The sequence below is a fragment of the Neophocaena asiaeorientalis genome, unplaced genomic scaffold (genome assembly GCF_003031525.2).
Source record: "Neophocaena asiaeorientalis asiaeorientalis breed wild unplaced genomic scaffold, Neophocaena_asiaeorientalis_V1.1 scaffold57, whole genome shotgun sequence".
NCBI classification, from domain to species: Eukaryota; Metazoa; Chordata; class Mammalia; order Artiodactyla; family Phocoenidae; genus Neophocaena; species Neophocaena asiaeorientalis.
In genome coordinates, this window is record NW_020172731.1 from 6,344,437 (window position 1) to 6,365,223 (window position 20,787).

At 41.7% G+C, this 20,787-nt stretch overlaps 1 pseudogene across 1 annotated transcript; it reads right to left on the bottom strand.

Annotated features, from left to right (window-relative positions):
* Positions 1–3,893: 3,893 nt before the first annotated feature.
* Positions 3,894–5,349, bottom strand: LOC112396559 (elongation factor 1-alpha 1 pseudogene; annotated as a pseudogene). The gene has a single exon (XR_003002595.1). The product of XR_003002595.1 is annotated as an elongation factor 1-alpha 1 pseudogene (transcript).
* Between the last annotated feature and the right edge of the window lie 15,438 nt (positions 5,350–20,787).

Sequence of the window (20,787 nt, forward strand, 5' to 3'; positions counted from 1 at the left end):
GCTGTTCTCCCCGCTTCGTTTGCTAAGCAGGCTCCTAGAACTTGGTGTTCACTCGCGGAGATGGGTCGCGGTGGTGAGCGAGAGCTGTAGGTGTCGCTAAATGGGAAAAGGGCTGGCCACGCATGTCTTTAGGCTCAGCTGAGAGGCTGAAGTGTGGGAGAGCTGACCCCGGACTCTCCTGAACACCTGCCACCTACCTTATAGAAGCTCGACTGTTTTCGCCGCTCAATTGCAGGGTTCTCTTTAACACTTTATCTACCCAACCTTCTGCTTAATGATTACTGTTCCCTAAAGACTTAAAGCATTCAACGTATCTGAGCACGCGAACTGTATCACATTTACACTTTGCCTGCTTAGTAATCTGTCCACACGCCACCTACAACAGCGGTCCCCAACATTTTTGGCACCAGGGGCCAGTTTTGTAGAAGACAATTTTTCCACGGAAGGGGTGTGGCGGTGGTTTCAGGATGATCCAAGTGCATTGCATTCATTGTGTATTTCTATTATTATTACATTGTAATATATAATGAAATAATTATACAACTCACCATAATGCAGAATCAGTGGGAGTCCTGAGCTTGTTTTCCTGCAACTAGATGGTCCCATCTGGGGGGATGGGAGACAGTGACACCCCGAGTGTGTTGCTAATGTCCAGTCTCCTCTGTGATCTCGTTTTGGTTGCCGTCACTGCAGAAAACCCTGCTTCACAAAGACAGGATGTTGGAAATGCAAGCAGGCTTTTCAGTGCTTTTGTGGCAATCTCAGGATATTCCACCTTGACTTTAGTCCAGAGCGTATGGAGATTTGAAGTTGTCTCAAACATAATTTTAAGGGCACCGTCATTCGCGATCTCAAGCAGCTGATCCTCTTCTAGCACGGACAAAGTTGATTCACCTGGCTTATTCACAAATGGGTCTCAGATCCATTCCTTCCCAGTTCAGGGGTCTTTTGTGGTTGGGAAGTAATGCTCAAACTCTTGAAAGCTGAGGAGTGATCACGCACCAGCTGGGAGAAAGAAGGCCCTGGCTCAGTCTCTCAAAATCTCTGCTAATGTTTGAAACATGTCAAAAATCCCAATGTTCACTCATCGCCCCCATAATTCCAGTTTGGCTTTGAATGCAGCCACGTTATCTGCTGATTTGAACACAGTTGTTGTTCTCCCCTGAAGTGACAGGTTGAGTTTGTTGAGAATGTTGGAAATGCAAGCAGGCTTTTCAGTGCTTTTGTGGCAATCTCAGGATATTCCACCTTGACTTTAGTCCAGAGCGTATGGAGATTTGAAGTTGTCTCAAACATAATTTTAAGGGCACCGTCATTCGCGATCTCAAGCAGCTGATCCTCTTCTAGCACGGACAAAGTTGATTCACCTGGCTTATTCACAAATGGGTCTCAGATCCATTCCTTCCCAGTTCAGGGGTCTTTTGTGGTTGGGAAGTAATGCTCAAACTCTTGAAAGCTGAGGAGTGATCACGCACCAGCTGGGAGAAAGAAGGCCCTGGCTCAGTCTCTCAAAATCTCTGCTAATGTTTGAAACATGTCAAAAATCCCAATGTTCACTCATCGCCCCCATAATTCCAGTTTGGCTTTGAATGCAGCCACGTTATCTGCTGATTTGAACACAGTTGTTGTTCTCCCCTGAAGTGACAGGTTGAGTTTGTTGAGCAGGTTGAATGTCACACAAGTAAGCAAGTTTTGCGACCCATCTGTGTCACTGAAATGTGCTGCCAGGGGTGACTGTTTTTCTAAAAGAAATCTCTGGAGCCGCTCTCGTAACTCAGAAACTCTGGCCAGTGATCTACCTCTAGAAAGCCATCTCACTTCTGTGTGTAAGAGAAGACGTGTGTGCTCTGCGTCCTTCTCCTCACAGAGCTGCACGAACAGACATGAGTTAAGGGCATGTACTTTAATGTGGTTGATAATTTTAATCGCATCCTGCAAAACGTTGTTAAGTTCAGGTGACATTTTCCAGCTAGCCAGCATTTCTCTATGGATGACACAGTGCATAGACTCACATTCAGAAGCGACCTCTTTGACCCGAGTAGTGAAACCAGAAGGCCGTGAAGTCATGGCAGCAGCTCCGTCCATGCATATACAGACACAAAATGACCAATTCAGTTTTCCTGATATGTAATCATTCAAAGACTTGAATAGTTCTGCAGCTGTGGTGTTGGCAACAAAAGTGCACATAACATATCCTCATGCACATCCTCCTGAAAAATAGATTACACAAATACAAGCATTGTTGCCTTGTTGTCAACATCGGTAGACTTGTCAACCTGGATTGTGTACCACAGTGACTCATTAATCCTCTCTAACAATTGTGCCTCAATATCCTCTGCTATTTCATCAATTCATCTAGTTACGGTGCTAGCCAAAAAAGGAATACGTGTCATCTTTTGAACTGCAGCCTCTCCTAAAAGTTCATGACAAATGACCTTAGCAGCAGGCAGGATCAACTCTTCACCAATAGTAAAGGGCTTCTTAGCTTTAGCAATGTGGTTAGCCACTAAGAATGATGCTTTCAGGGCAGACACATTTGATGAACTTCAATAATTGCTTCTGTTATTTGTGTTCACGCTTTTTTCTTTTGAAAAACTCCACAGGCTTGTCTTTTAATGCAGGAAGCTTGACCTCCATGTGGTGAAGCAGTTTTGAAGGTTTCACGGCTTCCTTGGATAGCCAGTGGCCACATATTATACAAAGCTGGCTTGGAGAATGTGAATCACCTGTTGCAATGAACCTGTAATTTAAGTAGGACTTTTGGTATTTTCTTTTAAATGCAGCTTTCTTTTTGTTGGCAGTCTTAGAGTCTTCTGCTGTCTCATCATTGGGTCTTTCCCCCTTTTCAAAGAAGCTCTCCAGTGATGTTTGTTTTTTACACATTTTGGGTAGGGTTAGCTTGTGGGCTTACCAAAACTGTGACTGAGACAAGTGTGCAGTGCCGGAAAGAGGCGCAGATGGAAGTGGTAAATAAAATAATGGGTGGGCCAAGCGCAGACTAAAATAAGTGTCGGATTCTGACTTAAAGCCTGCCACCAGATGCAGCTGTACAACTGAAGTACATCAACTCACTTGCCACTGTAAAGCCTGCCACCAGCTGCAGCTTAATTGTCGTCGCTTGCCACTCACTGATAGGGTTTTGATGTGAGTCTGCAAGCAGTTGATTTATTATGGTCTCTGTGCAGTCAAACCTCTCTGCTGATGATAATCTGTGTTTGCAGCCACTCCCCAGCGCTAGCATCACTGCCTCAGCTCCACCTCAGATCATCAGGCGTTAGATTCTCATAAGAAGCTCGCAACCTAGATCCCTCACATGTGCAGTTCACAGTAGGATTTGCGCTCCTATGAGAATCTAATTCTGCCGCTCATCTGACAGGAGGCGGAGCTCAGGCAGTAATGCGAGTGATGGGGAGCAGCTGTAAATACACATGAAGCTTTCTTCTATCAGCTCGCCCGCTGCTCACCTCCTGCTGTGCGGCCTGGTTCCTAATAGGCCACGGACCAGTACTGGTCCATGGTCCAGGGGTTGGGGACTCCTGATCTAAAATCTCCAAAATTTTACCAACATAAACTCTTTTATTTATTTATTTATTTATTTATTATTTTTTTTCCTCATTAAACTTTTTTAATGGGTCTCAAATTCTGTGACAGATTTTTGGTCAAGTTGTTTCCATTAAAAAGTACTGATTTTAAAAACTAATAACTTAAAACTGCCACACACAAAACAAATGGTCCACAACACATTCTCCTTTCCTTTTGAAGGTTTTACGATGCATTGTTATCATTAACCAGTCTTTTGCTATTAAACTTAAATGGCCAATTGAGACAAACAGTTCTGAGACCATTCTTCCACCACTGATTAAGACTGGGGTGGCAGGTATTGGGGATAATATTCATTTAGCCTTCTGAGCTTTCTGGGCAGACGTGGTGACCTTGCCAGCTCTGGCTGCCTTCTTGTCCACTGCTTTGATGACACCCACAGCAACCTCTGTCTCATGTCACGAACAGCAAAGTGGCCCAGAGGAGGATAGTCAGAGAAGCTCTCAACACACAAGGGTTTGCCAGGAACCATATTAACGATGGCAGCATCACCAGATTTCAAGAATTTGGGGCCATCTTCCAGCTTTTTCCCAGAACGACGATCAATCTTCTCCCTCAGCTCAGCAAACGTGCAGGCAATGTGAGCTGTGTGACAATCCAGCACAGGTGCATAGCCAGCACTGACTTGGCCTGGATGGTTCAAGATAATCACCTGAGCTGTGAAGCCAGCTGCTTCCATCGGTGGGTCATTTTTGCTGTCACCAGCCACATTGCCACGACGAACATCTTTGACAGACACGTTCTTGACATTGAAGCCCACATTGTCCCCAGGAAGGGCTTCACTCAAAGCTTCATGGTGCATTTCAACAGACTTCACTTCAGTTGTCACATTGACTGGAGTAAAGGTGACCACCATTGCCAGGTTTGAGAACACCAGTCTCCACTCGACCCACAGGGACAGTGCCAATACCACCAATTTTGTAGACGTCCTGGAGAGGCAAATGCAAGGGTCTGTCAGTTGGGTGAGTTGGTGGCAGGATGCAATCCAGAGCTTCAAGCAGTGTGGTTCCACTGGCATTGCCATCCTTACGGGTGACTCTCCATCCCTTGAACCACAGCATGTTAGCACTTGGCTCCAGCATGTTTTCACCATTCCAGCCAGAAACTGGCACAAATGCTACTGTGTTGGGGTTGTAGCCAACTTTCTTAATGTAGGTGCCGACTTCCTTTACAATTTCCTCGTATCTCTTCTGGCTGTAGGGTGGCTCGGTGGAATCCATTTTGTTAACTCCAACAATTCGCTGTTTCACACCCAGAGTGTAGGCCAGAAGGGCCTGCTCACGGGTCTGCCCATTCTTGGAAATACCTGCTTCAAATCTACCAACACCAGCAGCAACAATCAGGACAGCACAGTCAGCCTGGGATGTGCCTGTAATCATGTTTTTGATGAAGTCTCTGTGTCCTGGGGCATCAATGATGGTCACATAGTACTTGCTGCTCTCAAACTTCCATAGGGAGATATCAACGGTGATACCACGCTCGCGTTCAGCTTTCAGTTTGTCCAAGACCCAGGCATACTTGAAGGAGCCCTTCCCCATCTCGGCAGCCTCCTTCTCGAACTTTTCAATGGTTCTCTTGTCGATCCCACCACATTTGTAGATCAGATGGCCAGTAGGGGTGGACTTCCCCGAATCTACGTGTCCAATGACAACGATGTTGATGTGCGTCTTCTCCTTTCCCATTTTTGCTTAGGTTTAGCGGTGGTTTTCACGACACCTGTATCCTGGCGGCAAACCCTTTGCGAAAAAAGATAAACTCTTTTAAGTTGCATAGTTATGTGGCTATAAACTAGGTGGCCCTCCCCTTGGAGCTCACAGTCCTGGATGTGAGACAGTCACAAACCAGTGATGGTAGATCAGTGCACCAAATGTAATACTAGGGGTACATGTTACATTTCATAGGGGTGGAAGGGGAGAGTGGCCGGTCACCTGAGGAGTGTGCTCTGGAAGTCCTCATGGAGGAGAGAGTTGCTTGAGCTAAATCTGCTGGAAAGAGCGGCAGCAAACAGCAGGGTGGAGGGTAGGGATGAGGGAATTTTACTAGCCTGTGCCAAGCCAGAAGAATATTAAAGCAGCATAACGAGGTCACAGAAGGGCAAAAAGTTGGCAAGGTGGGCAAGCCCCCTGCAAGGAAGTAGTGGGAAATGAGGCTGGAGATATCAAGTAGTAGCCCACGGCAGAAGAAATTGACAAGGACTAACACGAATGTATATTCGGCAAAGTTGTCAAGGATAAAGAATTTTATTCCCATCCAGACAGAAAAACAGGGGAATGATGACAACGAACTTAGACTTGTCTGAAACATGTGATGTCAGAAAATGGTGGTGTGAAATATCTTTAAAAGGCTGAGAGCAAAAGCATGACCCAAATTATTACATACAGCCAAGCTGGTGTTGACAAAGGGCAAACTGACACTCCTAAACCCACAAAAACTCAAAAATACAATAACCAAGAGCTCTTTTTTAAAAATCTCCTTCAGCAAAAATCCAGTCAATCAAGAGGGTAATCAAACTTTAAAACTCAGTGATATCCTTAATGGTAAAAAAAACAAAAACAAAAACAAAAACTGGAGGTGAGATTTTAATCCCTTTAAATATAAAACAAAAACAATTGTGGGATTATGGTTATGGAATAAAATGTAAGTGACATCACAATATTAAAAAAAAAATAATAGAAACGGCCCCAAATTGGAACATGTACTTAACAAAACATTGGTTCAAGCCTCTTAATAGTTCTCACAGTCTTGTTAAGTTTAGAAGGGTATTTTAGGGGTGACTATGTCTTGTGAGTAGATAATCTGATGATTATTAATTCCTTCAGTTTCACTTCAGTTATTTTGTTGTAAATAAACTAAAAGTAAAAATAAAAGTGAAATTAGAGTAAAATTTGAAAAGAAGAAGTGTATATAGTATAATTGCATTACATATATATTATATATATATAACTTTAATGACCAAAGAAAAGGGATGGAATAACATTCACCAAATAACAACAGTTACTGTATCTGGGTGGTAGAATTGTGGATAATATAAAAAAATATTTTGCTTCCTCTTGTGAATTTCTGTGTTGCTTGATTTTTAAAATATATTGAGGCCACCGCTACCCTGACACCAAAACCAGAGAAAGATGTCACAAAAAAAGAAAACTACAGGCCAAAATCACTGATGAACATAGATACAAAAATCCTCAACAAAATACTAGCAAACAGGATCCAACACACATTAAAAGGATCATATACCATGATCAAGTGGGGTTTATCCCAGGAATGCAAGGATTCTTCAATATATGCAATCAATCAATGTGATACACCATATTAACATATTGAAGGATAAAAAACATACTATAATATCAATAGATGCAGAAAAAGCTTTCAACAAAATTCAACACCGATTTATGACAAAAACGCTCCAAAAAGTAGGCATAGAGAGAACCTACCTCGACATAAAAAAGGCCATTATATGACAAACCCAAAGCCAACATCGTTCCCAATGGTGAAAAATTCCACTAAGATCAGGAACAAGACAAGGTTGCCCACTCTCACCACTACTATCAACATAGTTTTGGAAGTTTTAGCCACAGCAATCAGAGAAGAAAAAGAAATTAAAGGAATCCAAATTAGAAAAGAAGAAGTAAAACTGTCACTCTTTGCAGATGACATGATACTATGCATAGAGAATCCTAAAGATGCTACCAGAAAACTACTAGAGCTAATCAATAAATTTGGTAAAGTAGCAGGATAAAAAATAAATGCACAGAAATCTCTGGCATTCCTATACAGGAATGATGAAAAATCTGAAAGTGAAATCAAGAAAACACTCCCATTTACCACTGCAACAAAAAGAATAAAATACCTAGGAACAAACCTACCTAAGGAGACAAAAGACCTGTATGCAGAAAACTATAAAACACTGATGAAAGAAATTAAAGATGATACAAACAGATGGAGAGATGTACCATGTTCTTGGATTGGAAGAATCAACATTGTGAAAATGACTATACTACCTAAAGCAATCTACAGATTCAGTGCAATCCCTATCAAACTACCAATGGCATTTTTCACAGAACTAGAACAAAAAAATTCACAATATGTATGAAAACACAAAAGATCCCGAATAGCCAAAGCAATCTTGAGAAAGAAAAATGGAGCTGGCGGAATCAGGCTCCCTGACTTCAGACTATACTACAAAGCTATAGTAATCAAGAAAATACAGTTCTGGCACAAAAACAGAAATATAGATCAATGGAACAGGATAGAAAGTCCAGAGATAAACCCACACACATATGGTCACCTTATCTTTGAGAAAGGAGGCAAGAATATACAGTAGAGAAAAGACAGCCTCTTCAACAAGTGGTGCTGGGAAAACTGGACAGCTACATGTAAAAGTATGAGATTAGAACACTCCCTAACACCATACACAAAAATAAACTCAAATGGATTAGAGACCTAAATATAAGGCCAGACACTATAAAACTCTTAGAGGAAAACATAGGCAGAATACTCTTTGACATAAATCACAGCAAGATCCTTTTTGACTCACCTCCTAGACAAATGGAAATAAAAACAAAAATAAACAAATGGGACCTAATGAAACTTAAAAGCTTTTGCACAGCAAAGGAAATCATAAACAAGATGAAAAGACAACCCTCAGAATGGGAGAAAATATTTGCAAATGAAGCAACTGACAAAGGATTAATCTCCAAAATATACAAGCAGCTCATGCAGCTCAATATCAAAAAACCAAACAACCCAATCCAAAAGTGGGCAGAAGACCTAAATAGACATTTCTCCAAAGAAGATATACAGATTGCCAACAAACACATGAAAGGATGCTCAACATCACTAATCATTAGTGAAATGCAAATCAAAACTAGAATGAGGTATCACCTCACACCAGTCAGAATGGCCATCATCAAAAAATCTGCAAGCAATAAATGCTGGAGAGGGAGTGGAGAAAAGGGAACCCTCCTGCACTATTGGTGGGAATGTAAATTGATACAGCCACTATGGAAAACAGTATGGAGGTTCCTTAAAAAACTACAAATAGAACTACCATATGACCCAGCAATCCCACTACTGGGCATATACCCTGAGAAAACCATAATTCAAAGAGTCATGTACCACAATGTTCATTGCAGCACTATTTATGATAGCCAGGACATGGAAATACCCTAAGTGTCCTTTGACAGACGAATGGATAAAGAAGATGTGGCACATATATGCAACGGAATATTACTCAGCCATGAAAAGAAATGCAATTGAGTTTTTTGTAGTGAGGTGGATGGACCTAGAGTCTGTCATACAGAGTAATGTAAGTCAGAAAGAGAAAACCAAATACCGTATGCTAACAAATATATATGGAATGTAAAAGAAAAAACAAAATGGTTCTGACGAACCTAGAGGCAGGACAGAAATAAAGATGCAGACATGGAGAATGGAGCTCAGGACATGGGGAGGGGGAAGTGTAAGCTGGGACGAAGTGAGAGAGTGGCATGGACATATATACACTACCAAATGTAAAATAGATAGCTGGTGAGAAGCAGCCGCATAGCAGAGGGAGATCTGCTCAGTGCTCTGTGACCACCTAGAGGCGTGGGATACGGAGGGTGCGAGGGAGGGTCAAGAGCGTGGGGATACGGGGATATATGTGTATGTATAGCTGACTCACTTTGTTATACAGCAGAAACTAAAACAACATTTATAGCAATTATACTCCAATAAAGACGTTAAAAAAAGTAATATGTTTATTCTATAAATATTTATTGAGTGTTTATTGTTATTTAAGCACTGGGGATACACTGTGAACTATAAAAATAAGCTCCTTGCATCACGGAGCTTGCTTTCTAGTTAGGAAGACAGACTATATGTAAGAAAACAAATAAGGTAGTTTACGATGAGTGATATGAAGGAAATGAGAAGGGAAGGAGCAGGGTGCACATTCGTTAGGATCAGGAGGGAATGAACATTGAGCTGAGCTGAGACCTGAAGCAGCAGAGGAGCCAGCCTGTGCAGTGCTGGGGGAAGAGCATTCCGGACAGAGGGAACCTGGCTTCGGGGTAGGAAAAGACTCAGCCCATTTGAAGAATAGAAGAGAGGCTACTGTGTCTGAAATATAAGGGAGAGAGCTTGGTGGGATGATTTTTAAGAGATTAAAGGGAATCTGAACATATAGAACCTGGGAGGTCCTGAAAGCCAGTTTGGATTTTATTCCACTTTCATTAGCAAGACACACACACACACACACACACACACACACACACACACACACACGCTTTTTCAGATATGACTGCATCTGCTTGGAGCCATTTCTGAGGAGCCTGAGCCCAAACAGTTCTGAAAAGGAAGCCAACAAAGCCTCATCCCTGGACACTTCACTTATGCAAGATAATAAATTCCTTATTTTGCTCAAATATTTTCTGTCATCATTTTCAGCTATTAAATGGTATCTAGCCCCAGGTACCTTGTCATATGTTTGGGCCCATTATCAGGAACTCTCCATGAAATGCTACTTAGCTTCAGTGACTTTAAACAAGTTGAAGCTTGTTAAAAAATAGAGGAAATAGATTTTCAAATCTCAGTCCACATTTATGGAAAGTGAAAATATCTCTCTATGAGGAAGTTTGAACTGTGTGGTAGGAGATCTGTAGACATTTGACTCATATCTTTAAGATATTTTTGGTGGTATTTGAATTTCTCATTAAAAATAGATGATGCAGTAGTTATTGTGTAAATTATTAGTTCAACGTAAACCCAACTGGAATTGCTCATTTTAACAAATCACCCAATATTTCAAGCTCCTTTCTATATATCTGGCTTGTAAAGACCGATTGTAGCATCTACTAACAGCCTAGCGGAGAGCCTTGCACCTTGTGGTGTACAAAAAAATTGTTGATTGGGCTTTGTGATTGGATAGAATTATTTACAAAATATCACATTCTACTCGTGTACTTTTTTTGCGGTACGCAGGCCTCTCACTGTTGTGGCCTCTCCCGTTGCGGAGCACAGCCTCCGGACACGCAGGCTCAGCGGCCATGGCTCACAGGCCCAGCTGCTCCGAGGCATGTGGGATCCTCCCAGAGGGAGGCACGAACCCGCGTCCCCCGCATCGGCGGGCGAACTCTCAACCACTGCGCCACCAGGGAAGCCCTCTACTAGTGTAATTTTACTCACTGGTCACAGACATAAAACCCAGCATAAACTATATGTATGTTAGTTTAATTGAAGGAAATGAAAATCAAAAGAAACACTCCCCCTTGTGGTTAATTATTCCAATTGCAAATCCTTCACCTTACAAGTGGAAAGAAATTAGATACAAAAGAGCTTTTTGCAAATATGTTCTTTACCGACCATATTCTAAAACCAATATAGAATCTCCCAGTTTCAGATGGTAGAGGAAAACCAGATCTCAAAGTTTCATTACTGTAAAATCTAAGACATACACAACAAATTGGTTAAAAAACAGAGAAAAATGTCCCCAATAAGGGTTGATAACCAATGAAAAGCAAAGCTCCCTTAAGGAGTGCGGTATGGGCTCTAGGAAAGCTCCTAGAACTCACTTTCTGGAGTCATTAAGAGAGGGGGGCTGAGGGAAACAAACACCTGAAAAACATTACCAAAGGGGATTTGGTGAAGCAGAAACCTATAGAATTGGAAGACCCACGCCCTCAGAAATAAAAAAGAGATCTGAGGCAGTTGCAGGTGCAGGGAGAGGCTGAGCCCGGAGTCCTTGGTACACAGGCCAGGAAAAGTCCTCCTCGTCTTACAGGCGCTCAAGAAGGGAGCCGATTCACTTTTCACACACCTGTCAGCAGTATGAGAGTAGAAATGACTGACGCCTGAATACCCGGCAAGAGCACAAGCGGGGCTGCATCTCCTTAAAAGCAACAAAAGTTCCGGAGGCCCAAATCCAGCTAGAGGTTGAGGATGATCTGAAGCCCGAGTTTACCCCTAGATGTGAAGAGGACACCCCTGGCATTATGAAGTAAACCCGGCTGAAGACCTTTAATAAAGCCCCAGAAGAGAGAACAGAGCCTGTTCTGGCCAATGAAGGTTGCAGGCAGGCCTAGCTGAGAAATATCTCTTCCAGACCTAACTGACACCCCACCCCATGCCCTCAGGCTACACATAATTTTTCCTCCTCTGTACCTCAGGGGTCAACAAACTTCTTCTGTAAAGAGCCAGATAGTAAATATTCAGACATCCCAACCATATGATCTCCATTACAGCTGCTCAACTCTGTTGTCGGGCAGCCGGTGATAATATGTAAGTGAATGAGTAGGGCTTGTTTCAATAAAATGATTTGCAAAAACTGGAGATGGGCCACTTTGTCCCTCAGGCCATATTTGCTGATGCTTGCAGTGTCACTTATAAAGTAAGGAAAAAAGAATGGAGTGAAAGGGAATTCAGCCACATTAAACAGCTCTCTACAGGCACTAGATAGAAAGGGCTAAGGTCCTTGAGGGAAGGAAAGCACATGTGGTAAGCCTCACTTTAATTCCAGCTTTCTCTTTGAGGGTGTTTTCCACACCCTGGCACAAGGAAATAGAGCTCAAGAAGAGAACAGGCAAATCAAAACTAAAACACTAACTAGAAGAAACCTGGTGTGACTATATTCACATAGAACAAAATACAGGGCAAGAAGTGTAAGAACTGAAGGATAATACATCATAATAAAAAGGTCAATTCAATAAGAAGGTACAACAGCCCTAAATTAGTATATATCATATAACATGGCTTCAAAATACATAAAACAAATATTGACAGAATTAAAGCAAAGGTAGATAAATCCACAATCATAGTTGAGGATATTAACCCACGTCTATGAACACAAGTCTATCAACTAATAGACAAACGAGCAGACAAAAATCAGTAAGCATAGAGATGATTTGGATACAAGTTAATCAATTTGATCTCATTAACATATAGAACACTATATCCAACCTAATTCTAGGTTGATAGTTATTTTTCTTTAGGTGCTTTAAAGACATTTCTCTACAGCATCTTGTTTTTATTTTTGCTTGTTACTTTACCTTTCTTCCTCTTTACCTAATTTTTTTTTTTTTTGCCTCTGTCTGCTTTTTAGTTTTCTCTGCTTCAGTGTCCTGAGAACTGTTGTTTCATATGCTTTGTCCTGTTTTTTAGCTGTTTCAATTGGAAGGATAAATCTTGCCCATGTTAATCTTAACCAGAAGAAGAGGGTTTTTCCATACCATTTTGGAATAAAAGCCAGAGAGGTATCAATACATTCCAGTTTGTTTCTTGGGGCATGACAGTCTGGCTACCTGGAGTTCTGTGCATACAGAGGGAGTGGTGGCTGGGAATTCAGGGGTCAACTTTCTAAGTATATATTTTAATTTAAAACTCTAGTTTTTCTCTCTGTTTTCATTCCCACACACCATTTTCTCCAGCTCCAGGTTTCTGACGCCCAATCTAAACCTCCTCAGCTGTATCTTTCTCACTTTTCTTTACATTTGCATGCACTCAGCCTGCCATACTGACAAGACCTTGCCTTTATATTTTTAATGCTGGTCAATTCTTTTAGCACTCTATACATTTATTTTTACTCAGGGAATCAAATTATTTAACAGAGTTCTAAAAAAAGCAAAGCTCAGTTAACATTATCCAAGTCCAGACTTCGTCACGTTTCACTTAGCTTCAGGAGTCCCTTTAATCATTTTACATATCTTATGCACTTTTATACACATTTTATGCACATTTGAATTACATGCATTTGAAGTCATCCAACTAAATGACAGTAATAAAGTTTCACTCTGTAAAATATTTGAAATAACAATAATGTAAATGAAATAAATTGATGAAAATCCATTAATTCAATTATCAAAATGAATGAATTAAAATCAGTCCAAGATTGCTACCTTAGAATCGGCTCTGAGTGCATGCGATTTTTGCTTTTGCCACACGATGGCATCACTTTAGCTAATAATTACAAATATCATTCTCCAAAAGAATTTTGTCTTAAATTATGCATCTTCTGAATGCTACTATCTTTGTAAATTATCCTTTTGTATATATAAACTGTGATCGCCCAGTTTGTAGGCCTGACCAGTCCAACAGTTTGACTTTGAACTACGGAATAGTCAGGGCTAATCTATCAAGGTTCTCCACAGATCCTTCACTGTGGGGACCTGAAGCTGTTGATTCCTAGAAGTTTTTGCTGTCGAGTTTAGAGATGTCCTTATGAAAAGCCCAGTGAGTTATACAGATAACAGTGCCCTGCTCCTATCGATATATAATTAAGTCAGATAAGAGCGCTTACTGTGTGAATCCAAATGCTGAGAGATTAAAATGTGTCCCAGTCAATAATCAAAGATAAAATATTAGGGAAGATGGAGATAGTCCCCTGATTCATAAGGTAAGCTTATCAGGGATAATCAATGAACACAATTTAATTATATACAGGAAACACTTTAGTGTGCTTTCTCCATGCTTATGGGGCCTTAAACATCAAGGACCCCTTCTGGCTATGGCTCCACCTTTTGTATTGTTTCTGTCCCTTAATAAGAATACCTAGCATTTTTTGAGAGCCTTCTATATACCATGCTCAGGGCTTCACATTTTCTTATGCCATTTAATTCTTACTGCAACCCTGTGAGGTAAGCATAATAATTCTTATATCAATAGACGAAGGAAGCTCAGACATTTATCTGGGGTCATTCATATAGCAAATAACAGAACCAGGGTTTGAATCCGGCTCCTTTGTGCTCCCAAACCCACACATTCAAACCTTCACTCAGGACGCTTAACGTTTCCCTTGAATATGTGACCCTACACCTTCTACCGTTTCCCTATCTTAACTGGCATCCACCAGTTATTATGCTTGACAGTTTCCTGCTAAAAATAACTTATATATTCCATAATTATTTACAACTGTTTAAAAATAATGGTGAAAGGGCATCATATGTCTATTATGCTCCAGTGCCCTGATTAACGTGCACTTTGAATGGTCCTGTGGAGGTTCCGAGAGTTTACTTGATAGAGTAATTCCAGAGGGATATATAGACCTGCAATGAGTCGGTTCAAATCTGCAGCTAGTTCATTCAGCAGGGCTGGACATCACATTACACAGAGGAGCTTTAGAATCTCAGAGTTAGAAGGGATGACGAAGATCACTGAGTCCAAATAACTGACCTTGAATGCACTCTGCCGTGCGCCTACCAAGCAGTTGGCCACCCACTCCTTGAATACCCTGAATACCAGAGAACTCTGTAGCCCAAGAGTTACTTTCAGTCTTGGACCAGTGTGACTGTTCTTCTTTATGTTCTGACATATAGCAGGGATAGCCAGCTGCTAAGGAGATGGAGGTGGCCATGGCAGCTAAAGTTGGCAGAGGATTTCCCACTTGATCGAAACTGGTTCAGGTGCTGGGTCAAAACCTATCTCTGGAGGAGGGCCATCAAGAGAAGTTTTGGCAGGGCAGATGCTGGACAGAAGTTTAAAGCTTGTGAAAAGTATTTTTATTTTAATGTACCTATCTGGTTCAACCTTTTGAGGTGAAATATAAATGTACATAAACCAGGTCTGATTAAGGTTCTTAGAACAGCTGAATCAGACGACAGATCAAAATCTACTTAAGAAAAAAACAGTCATAATGTAAATCTTCAAAGACCATCATTACGCTACATATTAAAATCTCCTCCTGGACTTCGTGTATAAACAAAACTCTATGATTAATCTGAAGTCATCAAAAGTGCCTGGAAACAACACATTTATGACAGGTAGGCCTTAATAATTGTGTTGATTTTCCTTTCTAACTAAACACCTAAAATAATAATAGCTAAAATAATCATTTCCACAAGAGGGCGCCAATAGCTATCTTAATCTCAACAAACGGGAGCTCAGTTTTGGAATACAAAACGGGCTGTCACACTTTTATTTACGTAGTCACACCATATATTTCAACGTAATTCGCATATTTTACTTGGGAAATTAACTCCACTGTTGCTGTCTCTCAAAAAAATAACATTTTACTTTTCAGAAAGGTGCAGTTCCTACTTGATATTAAAAAAATGTCCTCTCACCTTTAATTCCAGTATTGTTTAATTCTTTAAGATAAATACAAAATGCATTTTACAACTGAATTCATGTTATTAATATTTTTACAATTTCCTTAAAATATGAAATTTGGGCAAGATTGCTTTGCTTTAAATGACAAAACAAAAATGCCTCAATTTCCCCCATTTTATGGACAAATCTAAGAGAAGGTCTGGGCAATGTCTAGGGGTGTTGCTAAATTCATAGGTGGCTCAAAATTTGGCAGGTTCTCCAAAGCGCCCTATGTTGCTCTTTGAAAATGATTAATGAATCTCTGGTAGTTACTCCTAGCATAAGCTTCCTAGTTCACACACACACACACACACACACACACACACACACTCACACCGATGCTTAAGACATTTCATATACTTAGTTTTCCCCCATCCTCCATCTTTCACATTGAGTCCTCCACTTGCTGCATACAAAGAATAACAGGAAAATTGACAGGAAAATCTGCTTACCCCCGGGACAACAGTGTCAAATTGGTCCCTTCTAGGAAATGCAAGGAGAATCTTCATAATTTAGTATGTTTTTCCATAGTGTTGGTCTCTGTCCACAAAGGAGGAAGTTCTTAGAGAAATGATTAATGAATCTCTGGTAGTTACTCCTAGCATAATCTTCCTAGTTCACACACACACACACACACACACACTCACACCGATGCTTAAGACATTTCATATACTTAGTTTTCCCCCATCCTCCATCTTTCACATTGAGTCCTCCACTTGCTGCATACAAAGAATAACAGGAAAATTGACAGGAAAATCTGCTTACCCCCGGGACAACAGTGTCAAATTGGTCCCTTCTAGGAAATGCAAGGAGAATCTTCATAATTTAGTATGTTTTTCCATAGTGTTGGTCTCTGTCCACAAAGGAGGAAGTTCTTAGCAATAAAAATAGTATTTATTGAGCACCTAATTGTGTCAGGCATTATAGAATAATAATCATACAAGGCACAATTTATTTTATCCTCTTAACAACCCAATGACTTAGGTATTATTAACACTCCCATTTTACAGCTGGGAAAACTGAGAAACTGAGTCTCAGAGAATTTAAGTACTTGGTCACGTTCCCTTGCTCTGGTAGAGCCAGGATTTGGATCCAGTTCTATCCTATTCCAAGGTCCTAAACTTTAAACCATTATTCTTCATACCCCTCTGAAACGTTTGAACAAGGGTAGATCTGGAAAATCTATGACCTCCTTTGATGGATGTCATAGGATGTGGGAGAGATGGAGGAAAGTCATTTCCAAACTTCAGGTGGATCTCAGAGTGGCATCAGCCACCTCCAAACACTGTTACTGGGTCAGGAATGGGCACGTGACCTAGGTCACATTCCAGGATTTTTGTTTGAGTGCCTGGGAAAGTGAATTCTCCTCTGCTGGCGTCTGATGAGGTGAGCCTTGAGTGAGCCTCCAAGACTCCTCCATCTACCATTTCTCACCCAGAGAAAACACAGTGGAGCTGGGGACCTAAGGACACCACGTGAACCAGGAATCAATACGAGCCGAAGTTAAGTGACACAATACACTTCTCACTGGCAGAGCCATCTTGGGTTGAGCTTTCTGCCTCTCATCCCTAGATGTGCTTGAGCTGATTCATCCAGCTCAAATACAACAGTGCAGGAGACACTGAGCAGACTTTCCCAAGCTTGGCACCAAGAACAGAAAACACCACATGTGAAATCATGAAGTGCCTGCATTCTGAAGACAGCGGCCAACAATGGACCAGACAGTTCCCTCAGGGCGTACAAAGAGTCCGCAGAACTGACCCACCCACACGTGACTGTCCCCGGTCCTCCAGTCTGGAGGGCAGAGGACTGGGGAGAGGAAAGGGTGAGAGCCAGTGGATTGCTTGTCCTCAGGGAAACTGTAGGGCTTAAATGAAAGATGATTCTTCCCCTTCCCCAGGGAGAAGGGGAGGGTACTCCTGTCACCAAGACAAGTGAGAGTAAGGCTGCAAGAGAACAGCTCAGACTGGGGCCTGCATGCCGCACACTCTCAGGAGAATGCATGCATGCCCTGGTGAGATGTCTGCCTAGGCAGGGAACTGGCTGATTTGTCCCTGTGCCCATCTGGGTGGGGGACCGAAAGAGAGACAGCAGAAGGGAGAGAGGGTCCGTCTCCACTTTCACTGTTTGGTGGCAAAGATGAGCGAGTTGACTGTGGGTCAAGTGAGTACCACAGAAAGTAGCCAGGTTTTAGGCATCTTGCTCTGCCCACAGTGGTGGCCTCCTGGCAAGGGGAGTCCAGTAACGAGAAGCTGCGGGGTGTTGGCACCAGCAAATGGGAGGTGGGAGAAGTGGAGTGAGAGCTGGATCTCCTGGTCAGGGAACTGTGGAATGGACAGGTCCTACAGGGCCCTCTGAAGGACTCATCCACGGACCACACAACAAAGATTACAAGGAAGGGATGGGATTTAAATTGAATTTGAGATTGATGCTTTAACATAAATGAGTTTTAATGACTCGAAGTGACTGGAAATTTATGTGATCGATCCCAGATGATATTAAGTGACAAGAAATGAAGAATGAATGAGGCATAGTTCAAGGCAGTGACTGGAAGAAATAAACTCTTTATAAATTTCCACTCCACAGAGTTGAGACTGCTCAGAAACTCTAATGGGATATTGGAGAATTCCTCCCTCACCATACAGACATCTGAAAACGGACCAAGAGGCAATAGAAACTTTGGCATTACGTCAGAAGTGGCCATGGCAAGTGCGGCACCAATATCTCCGTCCACGGTTGCACTGCACTGAGGGTCTTCCTATAAATCCTATTCCAGAAGACTTTGCTAGAACAGATTTGGGGTGGGGAAGCCTAGGCCAAGGGGAAGGTTAAGGTGTATATCCAGCGGCTACCCAGGTTGCATTAAACTGGATAACTAGCCACAATCTATTTAGACTCATTTTGAGAAGCCATAAGAAATCAGCTGCTCTTTCCTATGTGAAAGTTGTCTCTTATTTTCTATATGTTGGGATGTGTTGTTGTTGCTTCTGTATAATTTTAAAAGATTACTCTCATCCTTAAAAATTCTGCATGGGCAATGGGAACCTCTAGAATAATTTTAAAGGCTAGTGGGATATGGGAGAATGAGAGCACTGACCAAGGTTTTGCACTCAGGTATCTAGAGGAACCACCAAGCAGGGGACGTGGCAGTGAAAGGGGCTGGGAGGGGCACAGGGCGCATGCCTCATCCCGTGGCGCAGCTGCTGCTGAGCTGCAATGTGGTGTTGCCATGTGAGTGTGCATTCTCAGTTTGGCCAAGTCTAACAATTTTTTAAGAGAAATGAAAAATTCAGGTTATTACATAAATCTCATCATTTTTAAGTATTGGCAATTATTCAAAAAATTTTAAACAGCGCTGTATGGGCCAAAAGAAACCTATCTATGAGCTGATATGGCTGGTGGGCTGCTAGCAACCTAGGCCATAGGTAACGTGAGAAGGTGGTCAGAACTGAAAAAGGAATGAAGGCTCAGGACCTATCAATCATTATTGCTCCTAAAATGAGTTCTGGACCAGAGGCATCTCTCAGACTGGAAATAGGAATTTTGTAGGAGGTCTGAGGGGTACAGGAAAGCAGGACAAATTCTGCTAATGCTAAGAATGAGGCACTAGTGCCCCTAGGACAATGTCATCTGCTGCAAATCAGCTACTGACTAATTTCAAGCACCACTCAGAACAGGTGAGGAGACTGAGATCCAGCTAAAGCTAGAACCTGCTTTGGTAACATATAAATGAATGCACTGCAGATAAGACCAAGAAGATTTTTTTTTAAATGGACCAAGGGATGCAAGAGAATTTCTCAAAGATAGAGGTATCAGAGACACCCTGGATGGTACAAATGAACTTATTCACAAAACAGAAATAGAGTCGCAGATGTAGAAAACAAACTTATGGTTACCAGGGGGGAAAGGGGAGAGGGATAAATTGGGAGACAGGGATTGACATACACACACTAGTATATATAAAATAGATAACTAATAAGGACCTACTGTAAAGCACAGGGAACTCTACTCAATACTCTGTAATGGCCTATTTGGGGAAAGAATCTAAAAAAGAGTGGATATATGTATATGTATAACTGATTCACTTTTCAGTACAGCAGAAACTAACACAACATTGTAAATCAACTATACTCCAATAAAAATTTTAAAAAAAGACAAAAAACACATTACCCAGAAAAAGAGGGGGAGAGAGAGAGAGAGAGACACCTTGGAAGAGGAGAAATATACAAATGCAAAGTTCCTGCAAAAACATCTGAAGCACAGAGGAAGAATCTTTGAAAGTCCAAAGGCCAAATGTCTTCCTCCCCCAGGAGAGCTGAGTGTGGTGTAGGCGGATAGGGGATAGGTACAGCAATGAAATCAGAGTGGGTTATGAACTGTTTTGAGAAAATGCTATGCCCAGACGCTGGCCGTGAGGTGAGCATCTTGGTTAGATATCTAACCCAGACAAGGCTGGAGTCATAAATTTCTAAGACAAAAGCTCATCTAGCATTTGAATTACTGTAATAGCCTAACTTGTCTCCCTGCTTATGAACTTGGCCCTCTACAGTCTGTTCTCAACATAGCAAGCCAAAGTGATTTTTTAAGACTTAAATCTGATATCACTCTTCGAAGAAATCTTCCATTGCTTCCCAGTCACTTGGAATAAACGCCAGAACACTTAAAATGGACAACAAGGCCTTGATCTGGCCTCAGCTCTCTCTTATCTAATGTCATTTCCTCCAGCCCCACACACCTTGCCCGTTCTGCTCCAGCCACGCTGACCCCCAGTCATTCCCTGAACACACCAACACACTCAGGACCTTTGCATATCCTGTTTCCTCTGCCCGAAGGGCTCTTCTCCCAGATAACTAAACTGTGCACCCCCTCACTTCCTGCTCAGCGTGCACTCTCAGAGCAGCCTTCACTGACCACCCAAGGCAAAACAGCAGCCCTCCCACCTAACATTCTCTTTCCCCATAAATTTGCTTATTTTTCTTGTATCACTTATCACTACCTGGTATACTGTTTTTCATTTATTTGTTTATAATCATCTCTTCCCACTAGAATGCAAACTCCATTAGGATTTTGTTCACTGATGTAACCTCAGAGTCCAGAACACTGCCTGACACATAGTAGGTGCTTGAT